This window comes from Rhinopithecus roxellana, chromosome 3, assembly GCF_007565055.1.
Source record: "Rhinopithecus roxellana isolate Shanxi Qingling chromosome 3, ASM756505v1, whole genome shotgun sequence".
Lineage (NCBI taxonomy): Eukaryota > Metazoa > Chordata > Mammalia > Primates > Cercopithecidae > Rhinopithecus > Rhinopithecus roxellana.
Window position 1 is genome coordinate 25,694,171 of NC_044551.1, and position 20,241 is coordinate 25,714,411.

Below are 20,241 nucleotides of genomic sequence, written 5' to 3' on the forward strand. Positions count from 1 at the left end.
TCTATCTTATTTACTACCATAAAATATATATAAACCTATTATAAAAAGTTAAAATGTATCAAAACTTATGCACACACACAGACCATACATGGTACCATTTGTAGCTGAGAAAAATATGAACATAAAAATGCAGTATTAAATCACAACTGTATACAATTAACTGTAGTACATACATTACTACTATAATAATTGTGTGGCCACCTCTCATTGCTATTGTGGTGAGTTCAAGTGTTGCACATATCCGCTTAAAATGCTGTGTGATGCTAATCATCTCTGTGTGAGCAGTGTGTCTCTCTACTAAACTCTATCACAGCAAAAAGTGATCTCTTGTGGTTCTGAATTTTTCATCATGCTTAATGCAATACCATAAACCTTGAATAACACCATGGGACCCACACAAAGTGCCACTAGTGATGCTGGAAATGCTCCCAGCAGAGAAAAGTCATAATATTACAAGAGAAAGCTGAATTGCTTGATATGCACCATAGATTGAGGTCAGAAGCTATAGATGCCCACCATGTCAGAGATTCATCTTGTAAACAGATGATACAAACTTATGATATCAATAAATACAGTACAATACTATAAATGTATTATCTCTTCCTTATAATTTTTAAAGTAATATTTTCTTTTCTCTGCCTTACTTTATTGTAAGAATATAGTATAGACATAGAGCATACAAAATATGTGTTAATTATGTTATCAGTAAGGCTTTCGGTCAACAGTAGGCTATTAGTAGTTGTTTCTGGTAAGTCAAAAGTCATACGCAGATTTCTGACTATGCAGGGGGTCAGCATCCCTCACCCCCAGGTTGTTCAAGGGTCAACTGTATATGCATTCTAACAGGATGGCTAAAGGAAAGGGAACAAAGGAAGAAGGGGTTAAATTGGGAAGGTGAACTAGGATCCCACCTTAGAAAATCTTTAAGAGACTAAGAGGCCTGCATTGCTTCACAAAAGCAAAAGAAGTATCGTAAGTTTTAAAAGTAGCAAACTCTTAGGATAAAATGTTATTTTAGAAGGATAATTCTAGTGAGAACTGGGGGGAAATGATCCTACAAGAAAGAGAAGTAGGTGAGTTATCAGCAATCTAGGTTTAAAGTGATGAAGGTCTGTATAAATAAGGCAGCAACATGAGTGAAAGGAAGAAATAAGTGAAAGAGACCAATGGAGCCTCCTCTTCTTCCAACCCTGAATTATCTGTCGTAGGCCATCTTCACATGCTATTTCCCCATTTACTCTAAACCTTCAGGTATTTTCTCTACATATTGGTGACTCCCATGTCTGTATTTGTGGCCCTGAGGATGCTTCTAAATTCCAGATATACATATCCATCAGCCTACAGGTCATATCTATTTGGAAATGTCACATATATGTAAAACTTAGCATGCTCCCAATTTTCTCCTTAACCTGGCTTCCTATAGGATCTCAGTCTATGACATCATCACCTAGCTGCTGAATTATAAACCTGAAGGTGATCCTTAAAACCTCTCTTTCACCCATCAACTTCTTTGCCAAGTGTTACTGATTCCGACAGATAACTAAGCTAGTGATTTGTAATTTTACCCACCAATCAACACACCCACAAATACCTAATCATTCCCTAAATCCCAGATTTACATTTTTACATCTCATTGTCACTTCTATCTCTTACCTGTCAACAACTCGCTAAGTGGTTTCCAAGATGAAGCCATAATTATCCTTAGAAAATACAAATCTGATCATGACTTTTCCTAGTTTAAGACCATTCAAAGTTTCCTGTTGCTCCCAAAGATCAAACCCTTTAGGATGAAATGTTATTATTTGGCACCTTTTCCCTTCTTCAACCTCAATTCCTGTATTAGTTTTCTACTGCTACTGTAACTGTCACATATTTAGTAATGCAAAATAAATTTATTTTTATTTTATTTTACTTTAAGTTCTGGGATACATGTACAGAACGTGCATGTTTGTCCTGTAGGTATACATGTATCACAGTGGTTTGCTGCACCTATTGATCCGTCATCTAGGTTTTAAGCCCCACATGCATTAGCTATTTATCCTAATGCTCCCCTTTTCCTTATCCCCCAACCCCCAACAGACCCCAGTGTGTGATGTTCCCCTCCCTGTGTCCATGTGTTCTCACTGTTCAACTCCCACTTATGAGTGAGAACATGCAGTGTTTGGTTTTCTGTTCCTGTGTTAGTTTGCTGACAATGATGGTTTCCAGCTTCATCCATGTCCCTGCAAATGACATGAACTTATTATTTTTTATGGCTCCATAGTATTCCATGGTATATATGTGCCACATTTTCTTTATCCAGTCTATCACTGATGGGCATTTGGGTTGGTTCCAAGTCTTTGCTATTGTAAATAGTACTGCAATAAACATACATGTGCATGTGTCTTTATAGTAAACACAAATTTATTATTTTACAATTCTGGAGGTCTGAAGTCCACAATGAGTCTCTTGGGGCTAAACTCATAATGTCTGCAGAGCTATGTTCTTTTTGCAGGTTATAAGGAAATAATCTATTTCTTGCCTTTTCCAGTTTCTAGAGGCTGCCATCATTCCTTTGACCTTGGCCATGTAACTACTTTTGTAGTCATACTGTAGGCATATGTAGGCATATCTTCTTGTCTGACTATGACTTCTACCTCCCTCTTCCAGGTAAGAATACTTGTGAATACAAGAGATCCATGTGGATAATCCAGAATTATCTCCCCATCACAAAATCCTTAACATAATCACATCTGCACAATTCCTTTTGCTTTGTAATAGAACCTATTCACAGATGCTAGCAATTAGGATGTAGACATATTTGGGGAGCCATTATTCTGTCCGTCATGCCTCTTTTCTCCTCTTTCCCTGATGACTAACGTAGTCTCCACTCCAGGCGTATAAAATGGACTCTTTCGAATAGTCCTTCAAACATGCCACAGAATTTTTCACCCCAAGACCAGATGCACCTCCTCTGAAAAACTATACTGTGTCAGGCCCTTCACCAGTGCAGTCGTAGTCATTCTTCACAACTCCGCCCAACTTCTGTCCTTTCCTCAAGTGTCTAACATACTATGTCCCCTAAAATACTATAAAATTTCTCTGGAATGGGGTTCATCACCTCAATCATGAGTGAATTCTTACTAATCTGTCTTCCCCACCAGACTCTTAATTTCTTTTGAGGCAAATATTGTCATAGTCATCACTGTATCCTCAGTACCTAACAAAATTTCTAGGATATACTAAGCAACTAATATGTATTTACTGAATGTTAACTCAAGAGACAATCAGAAAAATGCTTAAGAACTGTGGGATTCCTTGAAAAAGTTTGCCTATTTATTTCAGATGAACATTGATGATCTTCCTGAAAACTCACATTCAAGACTGTAATAGAAGTGAAGAAGTCTTTTCAAACTTATTTCTAGAGAAGACTCAGAAAACTTTATTGACCATCTCATGATCCAGTATTATGGACATTAATAAATGATTCCTAAGGTCTCCAACTGAAGTGATTCTAGAGTCAAAAAAGGATATAGATTTATTATTTAAAAGAGAATACAGCATTACTAGAAAGTAGTGAGAAAATCATACCTCTTACAGGCCACCATTAGAAGTATCCCTCACAGAAACACCACAAAACAATGAGAGCTATGGTGTGAAGATGAGGGTCCTTGATTACTAACAGACACATAAGAAATTATAACTGATTTTTGTTGGAGTCGGTTCTATTTCTCATTAATTTAAATAACTATCAAGCAAGGTTCAAGGATGTCCACAAGATTGTAATTTCTCTCTATGGGTATTCCTGCTACAAAATCTCATTTTCTGATATAGTTTTAATATATACAAATTGTTACATAAATAAAAAAAATTAAAAAGAAGTTTCGTTTTTCTGTAAGGCTTATAAATACATAAGAATGAGGTTTCTCGTTTTTTAAAAATCACTTGCAGGTATCTTTTTAATGTCTTTGGTTTTTCTAACTTAAAACCTAGTATTCATATGTCATTAAAATTCTTAGCATGCAAACTTAGTCTACATAAAATAGAATGTGGGACAAGCCTTTTGTGGCACAATTAAATCGTTCCCTTGAAGGACAAGGTAGCAGAAGGTGAACACTAATTTAGTTAATATGATAAAGATAAATGGTGTTTCTTAAAGTGAACACAAGTATATCTGTTCTTGTATATCATTCTCACTTTTCAAATGAGTTAATATAGGGCTTTAATTTTCAAATAAGGAATATTAAATATTACATAAGATTGTGTTACCACTTTAATATCAAAGAGAAATCTCATCAAGGTGTCAAATAAATTTAATGGAAACAATTAGATGTAGTTTGCAGTAGTATAAAATACAGATAAGCTGAATAAGAATGCAATGTTTTCTATGTGTACTCAAAAACATTTATGAAGTTTCCAAAGAGCATTGTAACTACAAGGAAAAGTCACTTGAAATATTAAGTGATTAAAAAATAGAATGTAAATTATTGTACAAATAGAATTGAAACTGGATATATCTTATTTCCAAAGAGATACCACACATAAATCTAAACAAAGGCCAACTCTGGAATCATTAAAAGCCAAAATGTCTACACTATTCTGAAAAGAGAATATGAAAGTCTTTTGCTTATATTTTTCAAATGTTATATTGGGCACTTATTAGATGTCTCGATTTTTTCAAAAATAACATCAAGTGTTTACTGAATGTATATTATATGTAAGACTCTCAGAGATACAAAAAAGTGAGTAAAAATATCCTTATTGCTCTCAAACAGCTTATTATCTAATGGGCACATCAGATATACAAAACTAACATAGTACAAGACTGAATAAAGTAAGTGCCATAACTACTTCAAAGATCAATGTAAGCTGAGGAGGAAGACATTTTTATGAGATGCTTTATAAGTAGGCATGTCAAATAAAGTAGACTAATAATGAAAATGGAATAATGAAAATATCATCATGCGAGATGTTCTACCTCAGAAGTGTATGTGAGCTGCAGGTAGGGAAAGAGGGAGGAGACCACTAAGGAAAAGGGGTTATGTGGGTTGAAGAGACCAATTCAAGACAGAGGCCGAGAAGGTACCCTCTTCTCTCTGTCATACTCTTACTTCTCACCAACGCACCACACTCACTCCTTACCACCTCTCATCTGTCCCTCCACTCTGTTAACCACTTTTCTTCTGCATGAACTACAGAAGTACAAACACTAATAATCCTTGCATCAGAGTTCTTCTGTTCTTTTGGGGTTTATAGAATATCAAATGTGTCCTCAATGTCTAAGTTCAAAATCTAAAAAGCAAAATATTAAAAAAGAGATGGTGACACTCCATTAAATTAAGTAATTTGGAACTGATAATTTATAAAATTAAATAAAATATTGGAAACTTATTTTCTAAAGTGCAAAGCCTGAAGGGAAAAAAACTTCAACAATTCATTATATCTTAATGTTTGTTTTCACTCAGCATGTGAATTCTTTACCAACCTGACTAAATATTAAACTGTTCAGATATATAAATATCATGGGATACTTTTAAATGTCTTATGTATAACACTTGATATTCTGACAGTTGTTTAAACTTTTTAATGTATTTAATGCTAATTTTTATTAATATTTTGATAAGTCTAGAGTCCTAGAATTTTACTATTTTATTCATGAAAAATTGAAAATAGGGGAAAATGCTGATGTAGAATGTTCTTTATTAAGCTGTATTTTAATATTATACCCTTCACTACATTTAAAGGATGCTAAAATCAACAACCTATGAAACCTGTTTCTAAACTTTTATGGAAACATTGTTGAGGGCATTGTTATCTAAAATCCCAAGAGAGAAATTTCCCTTAGAACTTACTGGCAGTAAAATTTTGCTTTAAACAAATTAAAATCCTTCTTCCTTTCTAATCATGAAATTAGCTAACTCTTTTTCTGTAACAGCTTCCAGGAAGCTTACAGCTAATTTTTAAGCTCAACAAGGAAATTATACATAGGCCATTAGGAGCCTGTATTTTATTTACTATTTGTGAATTCCTACCATTACTTATTTTTCCCCAGTACTGAGAATTTCTTTCTTTCTTTCGGTTTTGTTTGTTTGTTTGTTTGTCTGTTTGAGACAGACTCAAGTGATCCTTCACCTCAGCCTCCCAAAGTGCTGGGATTACAAGTGTGAGCCACTGAGCCTGGCCACTGTGTTTCTATTTCTATTTTAACATTACTATAATAGGATTTGGTTTTAGTTACACAAGCAGTATTTAAAAAATAGTAAAATGAACACTGATTTTTTTCTGTTAAGTGTGCCAATAAATTCCTTAACTTCTTCCCACAATTAAAAATCTGAATAGCTTCAATATTTTAGTGAGGTATGCATATATCTCACATATGAGGTATGAAGTATGTGGTGTCACCACCATATTTAGGATGTGCTTATATTACATTCATCTTTGCTTATAAACCTTTACCAGAGTGGCATTTTCCATCACAATTCTGGCATTCAGGGCCTTCAAAAATCTGATTTTAATCTAAGCTTTTCAGATTATTCACCTTTCCAAATTACCTGCTTCTGTCAAACTGATCTTGCCTTACTTAAAACAGGTCTAGAAATTTCCCATGTTTAGCTTGTCCTCTTACCAAATAATTTCCCTCCTCCTCCTTCTGCCTATTCTCGAGACCTACTTCAAGTTCATCTTCCTTTTTAAACCATTCCCAGCTGATTTTTTCCTCTCTTCTGAATTCCCGTAACACATATTGTGACTTTAGAAATAGTTTTGTTGATTTTTAAAAATCCTTCACATAAATACTTTTCAAATTGAGGTTCAAGAAACCAACTTATTGGCTGTAAACAGTTTTAAAAATAAAGTATAGGCCAGGCGCAGTGGCTCACGCCTGTAAACCCAGCACTTTGGGAGGCCAAGGTGGGTGTATCACGAGGTCAGGAGATTTGAAACCATTCTGGCTAACACACTGAAACCCCGTCTCTACTAAAAAATACAAAAAAAAAAAAAAATTAGCCATGGTGGCAGATGCCTATAGCCCCAGCCACTCGGGAGGCTGAGGCAGGAGAATGGCATGAACCTGGGAGGCAGAGCTTGCAGTGAGCCAAGATTGCGCCACTGCACTCCAGCCTGGGCAACAGAGAGAGACTCCGTCTCAAAAACAAACAAACAAACAAACAAATAAATAAAATAAAATAAAATAAAATATAATGCAGCTCATTTAGGAAGCATAAAACAGTGTTTGGAAAACATGTTTTAGTTACACACACATGTAAATATCAATACTCCCAAGTTTGTGTGTCCTAAGTCTTAAACTGAAATGTGATTTCTTCATATAAATTATGGGAAAAATAGTTTTAAAATATTGATCTATAGTATTCTACAAAACATTAGCATGTAATATAATTTTAGAAAATTTTCATATTACAAACATAACATGTTCAATGAAAAACATTTTTAAACTGCCCCAAATCACCCATTACTACTCCAATCCAAGGTAATCATAATTAATATCCTGGAATATAGCCTTCCAACTTTTTCCATGTATTTGGATATCTATACTTTATTTAGTAAAAATCAGATAAATGCCATAATGCTATTTTATAAACTGCTTTTCCTACTTTAACAATATATAGCATGAATATTTTGTCTTCCTATCAATAATTTCTCAATAAAGCATCATCCTAAAATTTATAATTGCTTCAGGACAGGTGCCATGTTTTCAATATTTTTTAATCTTACCTTTTTAATAGGTAGTACATTCAGTGTTTAAAAAAATTAAAATGTAAAATATAACAAGTAAAGAGTTTCCCTTAAACCTCTGCTTTCAATTTCAACCACCTCCCCAAACATGTAATCTCTGTTATTGTTTATTGTACTAGTTTTAAGTTTCTTTATCACATAAAAGCACATTCAGACTTATAATCATACTCCTACCCTTTTTATATAAAAGGTAACAACATAACCTAAACTGTTTTCAGCTTAGTTCTTGGTATTAACAATGCCTCTTGGAGCTCTCCCCAGTCAGTACATCTATAACTCCCTCATTCACAGAACTCCACTGGATAGGGTACTATAATTTATTTAACTAGCCCCTCATGGTGAAAATTTCAACGATTTCCAGTTTCCTAATATTACAAACAATGCTGAAGTGACTAACCTTGCAATGACACCATTTCATACATGCATATAACTAAAGGATAAGTTGTGAAAGTGTTATTGCTGAGTCAACGGTATATACATTTTACAGTTTTGATGGATTCTGCCAAAATGCCCTCTATAGTGGTTTTTCATGTTGTTGCTGAGAATTTATACTCTCGACAGTAAAGCAGCAAAGAGCATTTGTATCCACATCTTTGTCAAGACACTAAGCTATTAAATTTTAAATTTATGCTAATCTAATAGGTGAATACATATATTTTTATTTTTCCTTTATTTTACTGAGAATGGGGCAAATCATCTTTAATATATTTAAAATCATTTGTGTTTCTATTTTCTAAACTATCCACCCATATCCATTGCCAATATTTTTATTTGGTTGTCCTTATCCATTTCTAGTAGTACACTGTATATTAAAGAGATTCACCCTTTTGTGGTATGTTTGTATTGATTATATTAACAAGTATTTTAATTATTTATTAATTTTCTAAAAGCAACTATTATATACATATTATATTTTCCCTTTTCTAATTCATTCCTTTATGCTTTTGTTTTTATTACTTCCATTCTTCCACATTCCTTTGATTTGATTGTGGGTTTGATTTTCCCTAGTTTTTTGGGTGAGATGATGAACTCATTTATTTCATTCTTTTTATTTTATTAATATAAGTACTTAAGGCTCTGAATTTTTCTCCAAGGGCAGTTTTGGCTATATCAATTAACATATCACATAAATTTTTATTTCCTTCATCCCTTTCCCACATCCATTTTTGCAAGCAAAGAATATAGCCTTATAATTTAAGGGTACATTCTTCACTTTCAGCGGGTAATTTTTTTTTTTTTTTTTTTTGAGATGGAGTCTTACTTTCTCTATCACCCACTCTAGAGGGCAGTGGCGTGTGGCTCACTGCAACCTCTGCCTCCCAAGTTCAAGCAATTCTCCTGCCTCAGTCTCCCAAATAGCTGGGATAACAGGCGTGCGCCACCAGGCCCAGCTAATTTTTGTATTTTTGGTAGAAGCAGCATTTTGCCATGTTGGCCAGGCTGGTCTCGAACTCCTGACCTCAGGTGATACAGCTGCCTTAGCCTCCCAAAGTGCTGGGATTGCAGGACTGAGCTACTGTGCTTGGCCACTTTCAGCATGTAATTTTTGTTGGAGGTGGTAAAATCCATTGCAGCTTGTTTCCTTGATTACATCTTCTCTTAACTTTATTATTACATGATTTCTCCACAATCTAAGTGATAGCAGCAAGAGGCAGACAAACGCCTAGGCAGATAGGGGCAGGTCCCTAGTGAAACCCCAACTCCAAGCCAAAACCTCCAGGCTTTTTCAGTTTAAAGCCAGAAAGCCAAGCCACAAGTCAAACTATGGACCATATTGAGAACCTGTCTTCCCATTTGGCACAACTTCCTCTGATTGATCCCCACCTTTCACCTATTTTACTTATACCTACCCTTTCCTAATTGGTTTTCTTTTTCTTTTCTTTTCTTTTTTTTTTTTTTTTGAGACAGAGTCTCACTCTGTCGCCCAGGCTGGAGTACAGTAACACGATCTTGGCTCACTGAAGCCTCCCGGGAGGTTCAAGCAATTCTCCTGCTTTAGCCTCCGAGGTAGCTGGGATTACAGGTGCCCACCACCACACCTGGCTAATTTTTGTATTTTGAGGAGAGACAGGGTTTCACTATGTTGGCCAAGCTGGTCTCAACCTCCTGACCTTAGGTGATTCATCCACCTCGGCCTCCCAAAGTGCTGGGATTACAGGTGTGAGCCACCGTGCCTGGCCTCATAATTGGTTTTTTTACACTGTCATGCCCAACTTTCAGTGGATGCCTTTGTTTTAACCTTTTTTGCATACTCACAAACCAATCAGTACACACTCCCCTATTCTGAGCCCACAGAAGTCCCAGACTCAGCCACACTGGGAGAGAAACCAGCTAACTCAGGGTAGCTGATCACTCTCATGTGCCCTCTCTGCTGAGAGCTGCTTTGTTGCTCAATAAAATTCTTCTCTGCACTCATCACTCTTCAATTGTCAGTGTATTCTTATTCTTCTTAGATGCAGAACAAGAACTTGTAAACAGTTGAATGTGGTACGAACTATAAAACAGGCAGGCTGAGATGGTGCATAAGCCAGGGTTGGCCTGGGCGGGCTGAGTGAGCAGGCCACCCGTTGCAGCAAGTAATGTGGCTGTGTGAGGCCCAGGTGGGGGCGTCGCTGGCTGGAGGTCCACGGCTTACAAAGTGACTGAGAAAAATCATGTGCCATAAGGTGCTTTGGGCTACCTTATGATATACTTTGAAGTCCCTGTTTCATGAAAAATGCAGCTTATGAATTTTCCAATTTTTGTTGTTTTTGTTCTATGGCTTTGTTTTTTCTATGTTTGTTTGTTCCATGTTACTGTGTATGTTATTCTTTGTTACTGGCTTCCAACAAGAAATGGGGGAGGGGAGAATTATACATTATACATCCCTGTTCATATCAGAAATATTGTACATTTTGTTGTACATTTCTACAAAAGTACATTTGTAGAAATGCTTTCCAAAGTCAATGCATATGTAAAGTATAATAAATACTTGGCCGGGGGCGGTGGCTCATGCCTGTAATCCCAGCACTTTGGGAGGCTGAGGTGGGTGGATCATGAGGTCAGGAGTTCAAGACCAGCCTGAGCAACATGATGAAAGCCCGTCTCTACTAAAAACACAAAAGCCCGGCGTGGTGGCACATGCCTATAATCCCAGCTACTCAGGAGGCTGAGGCAGGAGAATTGCTTGAACCCAGGAGGTGGAGATTGCAGTGACCCAAGATCATGCCACTGCACTCCAGCCTGGGTGACAGAGCAAAACTCCGTTTCAAAAAAAGAAACAAAAAAAAGAAAGAAAGAAAAGAAAAAGAAAGTATAATAAATACTTAAAATGATGAAATGGCACATATCGGGCAATGTTTGTGCTATAAATATCAAATCCTGCCTTTCAATTTGCATTAAAAAGTTCCAATGACTTACTCTTTTAATAAACTTTACCTATTCCCATTTCTCTTCAAATATTTATAAAGTAGGCAAAAAAAAAAAAAAAAAAAAAAAAAGGATAGAACTAATTACTAAAAACCTGCCTCTTCCGACTAAAAATATAATGATATTTAAGGAAGTCTGAGGTAGGCTTATGGATGTGAAACTTTTGAGGTATCATTTATGGAACATCAGTGGTTTCTAAGGTCTATTAATTTTTTGATACTAGCATTGCTTTTCCTCAAAATATCTGCTGGTAAAGGATGAGAGTTTTCAAAATCAGTCTGGGTGTTATTAAATATATGTACCATGGTAGGGTTCTTTTACATTATTAAGTAGATCAAGCAGATGCATAATTAGATGCAATTTAACTTTGCAGACTATACAAAGTAGTGGCTACATATTCCAATATCACCCTGTATTTCCCTTAGCACAACACACTTATACTCTCTGCTAGACTTTCATGTGGGTTGGGGACATAGCTGTTAAGTTCACTTATATCCTGGTGCTAAAATATTGGCGTATAGAAAAAATGTTTGTTAAGCTATCAACATTAATCAGATAGAGATTATGATTTATGCTAGCTGGAGTTGTAATTAAAAGATGATAAATAGGCCGGGCGCGGTGGCTCAAGCCTGTAATCCCAGCACTTTGGGAGGCCGAGACGGGCGGATCACGAGGTCAGGAGATCGAGACCATCCTGGCTAACACGGTGAAACCCCATCTCTACCAAAAATACAAAAACTAGCCGGGCGAGGTGGCGGGCGCCTGTAGTCCCAGCTACTCAGGAGGCTGAGGCAGGAGAATGGCGTAAACCCAGGAGGCGGAGCTTGCAGTGAGCTGAGATCTGGCCACTGCACTCCAGTCCGGGCGACAGAGCGAGACTCCGCCTCAAAAAAAAAAAAAAAAAAATGATAAATAGAACAGAATCCCTTTCAAGTAGCAACTCTGAAACTTACAGTAAATTTGATTCAGGGTAAATTATAATGTCTGAGTTTCCTTACCTAATAATGGGGATAATATTAATACTCGAATTCACAGTTGTTGAAAAGACTTAATAAAATAATAGAGGTAGAGTATTCTCAACAGTACTCAAGTGTTTTTTTTTTCCTTCGTTCACAATTTAAAATGTTCCAAATTTTCCTTCTATTATTTATCTGTCCTACAAAACATGCTTTCAAACAAAAACTATATGCTATTTTATAGCTTCCACCATATAACTACAGAGATTGTCACACATGATTTTTATAACAAGTGAGGTTATTGTAGGCCACAGATAAAGTTAGAAGGCTGGCTTGCCTAAGAAGATGTGGCTGATAATAGTGAAAACTGAGATTTAAAAATGGATTATCTGTGCTCAAATCCAAGACCGACATGGAGGTTTATATATTCCTGATAAATTTCCTAAAAAGAACATTTTGTAATTTTTTTGTGCTCCTCCACTCTCAATAGACCTAATTAATTGATCTAAAAGAGCCAATTAAATAGAAACCTTAAAAGTGAGAATTCTAGTTCAGAACGTTTTTTTCAAATTGTGAGTTTCCATGACTGGAAATCCAATTTGATATGGTATTTAATTATCTAATTTTAAAGAGCTAAAAATAAAGACCACTCTTATGTCTTTTCAAATTTTCAACACACAGCACTTTCTGAAAAGCCCATACAAGTGACAGCATAAAATGATTAACTGCAAAAGCACAGCTAACAAGATGCCTCCAAAAATAATGTTACTGGGGAAAAAGTTCTTAGAAATAAAATCATGGATTTACTGTAATTTATTTGGATGGCCTATTCTACTAAATATACTCCTTTGAAATTCACTACCACTATTAAACACAAATCTTTTATTTCAAGACATCTACTATGAAAACTTGTAAAATTTTACGCTGAATTTCTACTCAAATGATGTGAATTTCTTAAATTATACAAAGAAAAACCGGCCTTTTAAGATGATATATATTAGTTATTAAATTAATCCAAATCTGCGCTCGCCTCCCAGCACTCTCCCTTTTGACAACTCTGCTTTTCTTCAGTCACACCAGGAAACACTCTTCCCCAGACACACAAGGATATACAGTCAGTAAACATCTCTATGGCTCTTCCAATTGTTTACTGCTGGCATCTGTTCTGATAAGTTGGTACACAGACTGTACTAACTGTTACCCCACTGCTGGCATCTGTTCTGATAAGTTGGTACACAGGCTGTACTAACTGTTACCCCTTTATACAACCACACAAATAACTCCTTGTTTTGATTTATGTCTGTCCAAAACTCATTAGGAGGCTTTCCTTGACCATGATATTTAAAAAATTAGCCCTCTCTATGCACATACACACACACTACCTAAACACTGTCCTCAACACAGTCTAGTACTTCATTATCTCCTTATCCTACTCCATTTTCATAGCATTTATTCGCTCTAACATAATAAAGAACATAGCACAGAGTGAGCACTAAGTAAATATTTACTAAATGAATACTGAGTCATATCTTTTTCATTCCTCTCTTTCTTAAAATTTTAAATTATTTTAAAAATTACACAATAGTTCTTAATGAATTAAAGAACATGGATACAGACTTAAAGAAAAGGAAGACTGATTTCATAAAATGATAAATTGATAAGACATCAACATATCAAAAAGTATATTATAAGCCTCTATAAAATGAAAATCACTAAACAGTAATATTGGAAGAGGCAAGCTATATCAGATATAAGATAAAATAGTCTTTAAATCATCTAAAACAAACAATGTGAACAGTGCACTTAAAGTGCAGTTACTTCTCTTAAAAACTGTTCTTTGCAGTGTCTAATATTCATGAATGTTGCTGCCATGAACCTGTCTCCTCAGGACAAGTTAGTAGTTTCAGTCACAGAGAGACTTACTCTCCTCTCACAAATCTGACTCTAATATTCTGACAATCTATATGACATTCTGGTAAAAAGCTACAATTACAATTACTTAATTTAAGCTGGTTGTCTAAGGTTCAAACTAATTGCTCACTGCCTATCTAATGTACCTTTTTTTGTTTTGTTTTGTTTTGAGATGGAGTTTCACTCTATTGCCCAGGCAGGAGTGTAGTGGCGCGATTTCAGCTCACTGCAACCTCTGACTCCCAGCTTCAAGTGATTCTCCTGCCTCAGCCTCCCAAGCAGCTGGGATTACAGGTGCATGCCACCACACCTGGCTAATTTTTGTATTTTTAGTAGAGACGGGGTTTCACTTGTTAGGCAGGCTGGTCTCAAACTCCTTACCTCAAAGAGTCCGCCAACCTCGGCCTCCCAAAGTGCTGGGATTACAGGCACGAGCCACTGCACCTGGCCTAATCTACATTTAATCATAAATGTTTTTGCTTTACTTTCTATTCAGAAAGAGATTTCTTACTTAAAAACATCTTAATATGAAGAAATATTAAACTTAATAAAGCAAATATCTTCCAAAAGTGTCATTTAAATGTTAAACTAGATGTCTTTCTTAAATATATTTGACCAATCCCTATATTTTAGCTCAAATCCTAGCTTTCCCTACCCAATATTACTGTTCAGAAATTTTTCTTTTATAGAAACAAATAGTTTTTGATATATTAAAATCTTGTTCAAGTTAATATTTTATAGAATGAAAGAAATTTTGTTTTCCTTAAATTCACATTCATATTAATTAAACAGTTTATTTTAGCCTCTAAAGTCTAGACTCTACAATCTGGAAAAACAGACAGTGGTTAAGAATGTGGGCTCAAACTCCAGATCTGCCTCTTAACCAGTTCTGTTTTCTGTGAATGAACTCCTGAATTCATTTACCATTTTAATCTTTAGCCCTTCATTCATAATATTTTATAGCAATAACAGCCACAATAATACTATATGAGATTAACAATTCTTATTAATATTTTACAGGAATATGTGAGGTTAAATGAGATAATGCATATAAAAAGGTCAGCAATTAGCTGGGCTCCTAGCAATTGCTCAGTGAATTCAATTTTCCAGCAAATATTTATTGAACATTACCATGGGTTAGCACTCTTTGAGACACTGGAAATAACACTACACTAATTGTTAAATACAACAGTAGCCCTATGGAAGTTATTTTACTTGGGGGAGACAAATGATTACAAATACATCATATAATATAATGTCACTTAAATGTCACCATGATGAAGAGAAATAAAGGCAGAAGAAGGGGGAGCAAAAGGGCTTGATGTGTTATTTTACACATGGTAGTCAGGGAAGGCCTCCCTGATGAAGTGACATTTGAGTAGAAACTGAATTAAGAACAGGTCATATACATGTACAACGTGTTTGCTAATGTAAGAACGATGATAATGGGTGATTAATAACCCCTCTTTACAACAATTTCTTCCATCTTCCGTATGTTTACACAAGCTCTGGAGGAAGTGTAGGAAAAATCAGGGAGAGGAATGAGTGACTCAGGCACTCACTAGTTTTAATAAAGTGAGAAAGTTAAACAATTTAATCCTGTCTAGTTTTCTGTACCTCTGAGTGAATGTGCATAAAAATGTGAAGATAAGAAAGAGATTACTTTAGCCATTCTGTCCTCAAGTTAGGCATTATGATGATAAACTTCTATTTTTATGTGCAGGAGCAGAGATAAATGGGAAGAGAAATAAATGGGAAATAGAAATGACAATGAAACTAAAGTGGAATTCTTTATGTAGGCTAAAAATGAAGTCTAGCAAGACAGAAATCAAATATTTTATAGCACATTATATAATCAAAGACCTTCACTTTTCACACAAATAAAATTAAGAAATAGATTCAGTTATAAGAGTACAAATAATTCAAAGGAAGATATGTAATAGATGCTACCACCATAACAAATCCATATCAATTTGTTATCTACTCATAATTGAAAATTATCTAACTCAAAGCCTTCTGTTTTGTGATTTTCTTTTAAAAGAGTAAAACGATCCTTTAAATCAAGTGTATAACATTTGCAACAAACTGAGATAATGATTTGTATATTTCAAATACAAGTACTTTAGGTTAATAGCCAGATAAACTTTAAATTTCTACCTCATATAAAAAATCATATATAACCCTATAAATTTCTACAGCATCCAGTATATATTTATTTTCATAGCTAGTTCTATCAAATGGTGAGATAATCAACTTCAAAGCGTTGGGGGTTGGAAAAACATTAATTAACCATGTAATAGTCCAGAGAATCTAATCTATTAGCAAATTTTATATTGTAAGGGGTATAGCTTTATTTGAAATTTTGTATTCCTAGTCAAACTCATATCTGCATTGTTATTTCTTTCTTTTATAGATTTGGTCTTCCAATTTAGACCTGGCGAAGCCTGTAGACAATGCAAATATTTGGTTGACTTGTGAAATGGGACATCAGTATCGCTGAAATCCTATTTGTATATTTTGTTAACCTAATCTGGATAAAAAATATCTTCCTGTACTGTATTTTATTCATACTGATATATACTAGAATTGGTGCTCATACTTCCACATGAATAATTAAGCATACAAAACACTTTATTTATTTAGAGACAGGGTCTCACTCTGCTGCCTAGGCTGGAGTGCAATGGTACAATCACAGCTCACTACAGCCTCAACCTCCCAGGCTCAAGCAATCCTCCCACCTCAGCCACCCAAGTAGCTGGGACCATAGGCATGTGCCACTACCCCCAGCTAATTTTTGTATTTTTAAGAGATAAATACTTAATTGTAACCTAGAGTGCTTGAGGGAGGGCAGTGATGTAGAAGAAAGAGATGTCAAAGACCCTCAATTTATTACTTGAGAAGCTGGGTATTTGGTGGCATCACTTATTTAAAAAGAAAGCATGCAATGTTCTTCCATTTGTGTCCTCTTTTATTTCATTGAGCAATGGTTTGTAGTTCTCCTTGAAGAGGTCCTTCACATCCCTTGTAAGTTGGATTCCTAGGTATTTCATTCTCTTTGAAGCAATTGTGAATGGGAGTTCACTCATGATTTGGATCTCTGTTTGTCTGTTATTGGTGTATAAGAATGCTTGTGATTTTTGCACATTGATTTTGCATCCTGAGACTTTGCTGAAGTTGTTTATCAGCTTAAGGAGATTTTGGGCTGAAACGATGGGGTTTTCTAAATATACAATCATGTCATCTGCAAACAGGGACAATCTGACTTCTTCTTTTCCTAATTGAGTACCCTTTATTTCTTTCTCGTGCCTGATTGCCCTGGCCAGAACTTGCAACGCTATGTTGAATAGGAGTGGTGAGAAAGGGCATCTTTCTCTTGTTCCAGTTTTTAAAGGGAATGCTTGCAGTTTTTGCCCATTCAGTATGATATTGGCTGTGGGTTTGTCATAAAGAGTTCTCATTATTTTGAGATACATTCCAACAATACCGAATTTATTGAGAGTTTTTAGCATGAAGGGCTGTTGAATTTTGTCAAACGCCTTTTCTGCATCTATTGAGATAAACACGTGATTTTTGTCTTTGGTTCTGTTTATATGCTGGATTACATTTATTGATTTGCATATGTTGAACCAGCCTTGCATCCCAAGGATGAAGCCCACTTGATCGTGGTGGATAAGCTTTTTGATGTGCTGCTGGATTCAGTTTGCCAGTATTTTATTGAGGATTTTTGCATCGATATTCATCAGGGATACTGTCTAAAATTCTCTTTTTTTGTTGTGTCTCTGCCAGGCTTTGGTATCAGGATGATGTTGGCCTCCTAAAATGAGTTAGGGAGAATTCCCTCTTTTAAAAACAAGAAATGGGGAAAGGATTCCCTATTTAATAAACGGTGCTGGGAAAATTGGTGAGCCATAAGTAGAAAGCTGAAACTGGATCACTTCCTTACTCCTTATACAAAAATTAATTCAAGATGGATTAGAGACTTAAATGTTAGACCTAAAACCAGAAAAACCCTAGAAGAAAATCTAGGCAATACCATTCAGGACATAGGCATGGGCAAGGACTTCATGTCCAAAACACCAAAAGCAATGGCAACAAAAGCCAAAATCGACAAATGGGATCTAATTAAACTAAACAGCTTCTGCACAGCAAAAGAAACTACCAGCAGACTGAACAGACAACTTACAGAATGGGAGAAAATTTTTGCAATCTACTCATCTGACAAAGGGCTATAATCCAGAACCTACAAAGAACTCAAACAAATTTACAAGAAAAAACAAACAACCCCATCAAAAAGTGGGCAAACGCTATGAACAGACACTTCTCAAAAGAAGACATTTATGCAGCCAACAGACACATGAAAAAATGCTCAGCATTACTGACCATCAGAGAAATGCAAATCAAAACCACAATGAGGTAACATCTCACCAGTTAGAACGGCAATCATTCAAAAGTCAGGAAACAACAGGTGCTGGAGAGGATGTGGAGAAATACACTGTTGGTGGGACTGTAAACTAGTCCAACCATTGTGGAAGATAGTGTGGCAATTCCTCAAGGATCTAGAACTAGAAATACCATTTGATCCAGCCATCCCAATACTGGGTACATACCCAAAGGATTATAAATCATGCTGCTATAAAGACACATGCACATGTATGTTTATTGTGGCACTATTCACAATAGCAAAGACTTGGAACCAACCCAAATGTCCATCAATGATAGACTGGATTAAGAAAATGTGGCACATAACACCATGGAATATTATGCAGCCATAAAAAAGGATGAGTTCATGTCCTTTGTAGGCACATGGATGCAGCTGGAAACCATCGTTCTCAGCAAACTATCGCAAGAACAGAAAATCAAACACCGCATGTTCTCATTCATAGATGGGAACTGAACAATGAGAACACCTGGACACAGGAAGGGGAACATCACACAACAGGGCCTGTTGTGGGGTGGGGGAGGAGGGAGGGATAGCATTAGGAGATATACCTAATGTAAATGATGAGTTAATGGGTGCAGCACACCAACATGACACATGTATACATATGTAACAAACCTGCATGTTGTGCACATGTACCCTAGAACATAAAGTATAATTTAAAAAAAAAGAAAAAAAATAAAGATGAAGGAGGAAATATTGAAAGATTTATATATATATATATTTGCTATAGAAAAAACGTGACAATCTATTTCAGACTGAAGAATTTTTTATGGTTTTGATAATTAAGGGTAGAAAATGAATTAAAAAAAAACTAACAAAGAATGATCCAATTTCATAATTATAGAAAATTGTTCAAGAAAGCCAGTTCCTTAACCAGAGAATTAGAATGTTTAACAAACAACTGTCACAATCTTCCGTGAGAGAAATATTAAAGGTCATCCTCTCAGTGAAGACTCATTAGTACAATGAATGTACAAACATAGATATTATTTCCCAGATTAACAAAAGGAAATAAAATAATTGTTTTTTAAATTTCCAAATTGCTAAATCTAGACTATGTACCAGCACTCTTGGAACTGACACTTACTTCAAATTAAAAGCAATCCCTAAATGTATAACAGTCATATCAACAAATATTAATCTACCAAGTTGTATGCCTTTCCTATTTCTACGCTGTTCTTCATATTAGACAGTCCTGAAAGGAAAGAGCTCTTGCCAATACCAACCCAACTCCTGAAACATCAAAAGTGCTCAGAAACTAAGTCAGCTCCATTGTTCCACTTTGGTTTAAGTCCCAAATATATTACCTTAAAAACACAAAACTTCCACATACCCATTCTTTATTGAACAAATCTTGTAAAGCACACGTAAGTAGTGTTTTCGGCGATAGATCATAGAGGTAAAAATGATCTGAGACAATCTCTTATCCAACCACCTGGCTCCACATAGGTAAGTTCTGATTTACTGCTTCTGTGAAGAGTAGACTAGTTTTTAATAGTTCTAATATCTTATAATACATTGTAAATGTAACATCCCAAATTAAAACCCTAATTTATTCCTAATTGCCGGACATTTTCTTTGACTTATACAACTTTGAATCTTATATAACCTGAACCTTTCAAAGTATGAACCTTATAAAGTGAAGAAAAGCCTCAAGTCTGAAGAAAAACTAGGAAAGAAAGGGGAAAAAAAATCCAAGCCATTTGTATACTAGCAAATACTGAATAAAAAGCAGCTCATCTTAATAAAATCAAGGAAACTTCATGTTTCAATTGTATTACTAATAAAAGCTAG

At 35.4% G+C, this 20,241-nt stretch overlaps 1 protein-coding gene across 5 annotated transcripts in view; it reads right to left on the reverse strand.

Moving 5' to 3' along the window:
- The window catches only part of FER (FER tyrosine kinase), a 452,583-nt gene that overhangs the window by 214,167 nt on the left and 218,175 nt on the right, over positions 1-20,241 (reverse strand). The window lies entirely within an intron of this gene.